Here is a 5,973-nt window from a genome sequence, read left to right as displayed (position 1 = left end):
CCTCGAACTCCAAATCACCATTTTAAATCATTCATGGACTGTAAATTTTTCAATTTCACCCTGAAATCTCTATTTGATCTAGTTCGAGGTCAACGTGCTACTTTGTCCTCTTTTTGTATGTTGTCTCTAATCTTGGTGTGGGGTTAAGAATACCATAGTGTTAAGTAAGACATTGTACCATTTTGCCCTTTTTGTGAATCCTAGTGAGGGGTAAAAATACCTTAGGGACGAGTTGGGTGAACATACCCATTCTCCCCTAAATTTATAATAGCATGTATTAATGTGTTATTGTATATTGGATATTGTTATGCCTATGATTAGCAGTTGATGATTTTGTGTTTATCTAGAAATGATGGGACTATTTGTTGGATGAATGATACATTTTTTATTTGAATGTTTCATTTGAGTTTGAAGGTTCAAGGATTACCTTCTAATATCTCCTTGCAAAATGTTTTCTAAGTTTAGCTGCTATATGGTTATTATATTTTATGCATTTAGAGTTATCAAATGTGTTTATGGTTATTGAAAGGACTTTTATGATTATCATGTTGTTTTGTAAATTATGGTTTATTGCGAAACTCTTTCGCTTGGCTTGTCCCCTTCCTCATATGCACTCAAGGAGTCTTTGTGACTTACTAGTTTTTTTTTTTATTTTGTTTTAGATTAATGGCTTGCTTGACTTGGCAACTTATGGAGTAGTGGAGCAACTCATTTGTGGCAGGTGCGGTAGAGCTTTCTTTCTAGCTTTTCAGTGTTGTACATTCCACAATGTGTCGAGTCTAGTCCTTGAACTATCATGTTTAGAATGAACTTGTTTATGCAAATAATGTTGTTATTCTCATATTTGTTTACGCTTCCTCACATATGTTGGGCCCCGAATTTGGGTGTACGCAAATAATAAGATTACAGTGGGTGACCCATAGAAATATAGGCATGGGATGTGTGCCGAACCGTAGTTGATTTTAACATGTGAATATTTATATGAAATGTGATAAAAACCATACTTTACATTGAGAAGTTCCGAAATGTGGTGACCTTGATGAATTAAATGCATATTCATAATTGATAGTGAATTATTATGTTAATGCGATGGATGACTAGTCCATTAATTATTGAATTAGGCTTGCTTGGGCCTAGTGGGTCATACTTACATAGGTCCATGCATAGGTCATGATCTCTCTAGAAAATGGGATGTGACACTACTTGGTGAGATTTTATATCACACTCCTATTAAATTTTATTCTATTTTCAAGATAATAGTTTTTAGTTGGTTTATTGAGGAAATATCTCTACATTGTATAAGGTAAGTAGTCATCAAGGCATCCATTAGATTTTAAATACTTTTGTTGTGTTACTTCGCTTGTCATGTCAATTAATTTTGTTTGTACAAATATTAAATACATTTTTTTGTTTGGGTCAACTCCTGCTAATAGATGTAGAATCAAAGTAATTATGCTTTTATAACTCTAGGATATAGAGTTATTTGGACTTAATTTTGATAACAATTTAGTTTAGTTCGTACAGTAATGCATAGAAATTAATTAGGTTTTATCTAATTATTTTATGTTAATTAATTTGGTGAGTCAATCTAATCTTAGTTAAATTTTTGCTTAAATTGGTGTTAATGTTCCTAAGAAAAGCTATTATTAATTTATTTGTGTCTTTTTAGGTGTTTATTGAAGACAGACCTTTAGTGGAGGAAGGAGAGAAATTTTGAGATGTAGACGTTCACTGCACTTGTCTTGGTATTTAGACCATAACTTTCGTTATATAACTCCAAATGAGTTGATTCTTGAACTACTGAAAAGCTAAGCAAAATATATATAATTTCATGTTTACCACTTTTCCTATTTTGTCTTGGAAGATGGTCAAAAACCTTATCAAAGTGGAACCATAATAGTAGTCTTAGAGAGATCATGATTTTTGCAAATTAAATGGTTGAGGCCGCGGCCTTCGTGGAGGTAGGCCACAGCATACATAGTCTAATGATGAAATACTAGTTAGAATTGACTTCTTTCTTCAGCCAACTTGGCCAAACTTCAAAGCCTTATAAAAACAACGTTCCAGAGGACTTCTATTAACTTGAAACACCATTGAGAAAATGGTTAAAGTTAAGATTCAAGCCATAAAAATCATTAAGAAATGGTCTCATTGAAACTAAGAAGAAATCAAGGGATTTAAGAAGATTTGGAGATCAAGATTGCAATTTTTGGGATTTTCTTTTATCTTTTTGTTAATCTATTATTTTCTTGGTTTGGTTTTGATGTTTAAACTTAATTTGATGATGATGTGCGACTTTATGGAGAACTAAATTATTTATCTAAGATTATGATTGAACTCAATATATAGTTTAATTTATTTATCTCCCTTTTACTTATGTTTGATGGTTTAAGTTGTTTATTCTACTCTGTTATTAATGCTTTTAATTGCTTGATAACCAATTATATTGATCTAGAAATCTATGTTAAACCTTGATGAAGGAAATTTTCGTCAACCTAAAATAAAATAGTGTATAATCAAATGCATTTAGTTGATTAGGTGGTTTGATTTGCATATAGGGTAAACATACACCTGTAAGCCATATGTAGCTAGGATTAGAACATGAACTTAATGAATCTTTCTTCAATTTAATTTACATAGATACATACTAAGTTAATTGGGAAAGGTATTTTTTATGAGAACCTTGACAGAGACTTGTTAATAAATTAGGATTCTAGGTTAGCAAATTCATCTGTTAACTAAGTTAAGTGAGAGAGATGAGATTATGAAGGATATAATAATCTTAGGTCTAGTAGTCAATCAAGTTTAATAAAGTACTTTTCGTCATTGTATGTGAAAAGCCTAAAATTTGAAAATATTTCCTTTTGATCTAGAAATTGAGAAGACTTTTTGAAAACTTTAGAGGAGAAAACAACAAGCTTTTACTCTAAGTAAAACAATGGCTAATCAATAAGGGGAAGAGACCAAGTCTTTGAGGGAATATGTTGTCCCACTAGTACAAAATCTCCATTTAAGTATTCGAAGACTTACTATTCAAGCCAACAACTTTGAAACCAAGCCAACAATCATTCAGATGATTAAGCCTTCTATTCAGTTTAGGGGTTGGCCTAATGATGATCCTAATGCTCATATTGTGAATTTCTTGAAAATTTGTGACTCATTTAAGACTAATGGTGTTACTGATGATGCCATAGGATTAAGGCTTTTCTCTTTCTCACTAGGAGATCAACCAAACAGCTACTTAAATTCACTTCTTATTAGTTCCATTAGTACTTAGGATGATTTAGCTTTAAAATTTTTAGCAAATTTCTTTCCACTTGCCAAGGCAGCAAAGATGCAGTATGTTACCACTTCTTTCACACAATTTGATTTTGAATCACTATATGAGGCTTTGGAGAGGTACAAGGATTTGTTAAAAAGGTGTCCTCACCATGGATTACTTTAAACGATGAAAGTTCAGACTTTTTATAATAGTTTGTTGGGACCTATCAGAACTATCATTGATCCTGTAGTTGGAGGTGCACTTATGAGTAAATTCATTGATGAGGCCTATTATTTGCTTGAAGAGATGGCTTCCAATAACTACGAGTGGCTATTTGAAATATTGTGTGCAAGAACAATTGTTAGAGTGCATGAATTAGATGTGATTTATTCTTTGTTTACACAATTGGCTTTTTTGACAAAGAAAATTGAAAAATTGAGTGTAAATGCTATTCAGAGCCCTTTTTTATGATTGTTGAATTTTGTGGAGAAAGACATTTTAATGACAATTTTCCCATCTATTCTAAATTTTGTCAATTTGTTGGAAATAGGCAATAGAACAACAACCCCTATTCCAACACTTATAATCCTGGTTGGAGAATTCATCCTAATTTCTCAAGGAGTAATAACCAAAGGTTTTCATTGGCATTTAAGCCAAACTTTCCTCCCAAGTTTCAACTAGAGCTCTTATGCTAGAGAAAAAGCCTTTAACGGAGGATATGTTCATGCAATTCATGACAAAGACTGATGCCTTCATGACAAAGAATGACACATTCATGGCAAAGATTGATGCAATCATTCAAAGTCAAGCAACATTAATCATAAATCTTGAGACACAAGTGGGCCAACTTGCCAATGCTCTTAATAATAGACCTCAACATACCTTACCTAGTGCCATTAAGCCCAACCCAAGAAAAGAAGCTAAAGAACATTGTAAGGCAATCAATCTCTGTAATGGAAAAGAGATAAGTAAAAAGGTAAGTGGTAAGGAATCAATTTTGAAATTTCAATTCAATCTAATGAGAAAGAAATCGAAACAGATGCTGAAAAAGAAATTACAATTGAAAATTACCAAAACTTCTAAAGAAGAAAAATCATAATTGAAAACTGCTCCCACACCTCCACCACATTTTCCTCAAAGATTTCGAAAAGACAAACTTGACAAATAGTTCCAGAGATTTATTGATGTGTTTAAAAAATCACATATTAATATTCCTTTTATTGTAGCTTTGGAACAAATGCCAAGATATGTTAAATTCTTGAAACACATCTTGTCCAAAAAATGGACATTGGGTAAGTTTGAAACCATTGCAATTATTGAGGAGTGTAGTGCCATTATTCAGAATCACTTTCCCACAATTTTAAAGATCCGGCAGTTTTACTATTTCTTGCACTATTGGTTCTTTTTGTTTGTTAAAGCTTTATGTGATTTGTGTGCAAGTGTAAATTTGATGGCACCATCCATTTATAAAAAATTGGGTTTGGAAGAGATTAAGCCAACTTCTGTAACATTACAACTTGCTGATCGATCGATCACTTATCCTTATGGTATTATGCAAGATGTTTGGGTAAAAGTTGGTAAGTTTATTTTTTCAATAGATTTTATTTTTATTGACCTGAGAGAAGAATATGAAATACTGATCATTCTTGGGAGACCATTCTTGAGAATTGCTTGAGCTCTAGTTGATGTTTAAAAGGTGAGCTTACCTTAAGGGTTGAAGATCAAAAGGTAACATTTAACATTTTTAGAGCTTTAAAATTTTCCAATGAACATGATGAGTGTTTCTCAATTAATGTGGTGGATAGCATTACTAAGAATGTGTTTGTTGAGAATTATTTTGCTGATCCACTTGAAGCATCTTTAATTTCTTCTTATGACATTATTGATGAAAAGGATCTTGAATACGCTAACTTGATGCCCCATCATGTCTCCAAAAATCCTGATTTGAATATTTTTAGAATTATCAATTACAAGTTCACCAATCAATCTTCCATTGAAGAACCATTTAAGGTATCCTTTTTTAAGAAATTCCTTTACACTACAAATATTTGTTTCTTCTTCTTTATCTAATTGACAAGAAAATAAGCTCCTTCATGTTTTAAGAGCCTACCAAAAAGCAATTGGGTGGACCATTGCATCCATTAAAGGAATTAGTTTATCAATTTTCATGCACAAAGTTCTTTTAGAAGAGAATCACAAGGCAACTATTGAGCATCAAAGAAGGTTGAATCCAATCATGAAAGAGGTTGTAAAGAAAGAAATTATCAAGTGGCTTGATGCAGGTTTATCTATCCTTTTTCTGATAGTTCATGGGTAAGTTTAATGCAATGTGTCCTAAAGAAAAGAGGTATGATTGTAGTTTTTAATGAAAATAATAAGCTCATTCCCACTAGAATTGTAACTAGATGAAGGGTATGTATGGACTATAGAAAATTGAACAAAGTCAGTAGAAAAGATCACTTTCCACTCCATTTTATTGATCAAATGCTTGATAGACTAGGACATAAAGATTTTTATTGCTTTTTGGATGGTTATTTTGTCATGACCCGAAACTCTCATCGGGCCCGTGACAACCGCCGTGTCGTCCCGATAGACACTCATTACCCCGAATGCTGATCAAAACCTCGCAAGGCTTTGCATCAACTTCCGCATCTCCCCGGTGAGTGACATTTATTAAATCTCGCATTTCAAGAAATCATAAGTCGTTTCCA

At 32.5% G+C, this 5,973-nt stretch overlaps 1 non-coding gene across 1 annotated transcript; it reads right to left on the bottom strand.

Annotated features, from left to right (window-relative positions):
• Positions 1 to 3,332: 3,332 nt before the first annotated feature.
• LOC148761763 (small nucleolar RNA R71) lies at positions 3,333 to 3,438 on the bottom strand. Its single transcript, XR_016027663.1, has one exon. It is a non-coding gene; the product is annotated as a small nucleolar RNA R71 (small nucleolar RNA).
• Between the last annotated feature and the right edge of the window lie 2,535 nt (positions 3,439 to 5,973).

The sequence above is a fragment of the Theobroma cacao genome, chromosome 7 (assembly GCF_053813885.1).
Source record: "Theobroma cacao isolate CCN51 chromosome 7, ASM5381388v1, whole genome shotgun sequence".
In the NCBI taxonomy this organism is placed as follows: domain Eukaryota; kingdom Viridiplantae; phylum Streptophyta; class Magnoliopsida; order Malvales; family Malvaceae; genus Theobroma; species Theobroma cacao.
The sequence above is the reverse complement of the archived record's forward strand: the minus strand, read 5'-3'. Positions and strand labels throughout refer to the sequence as shown.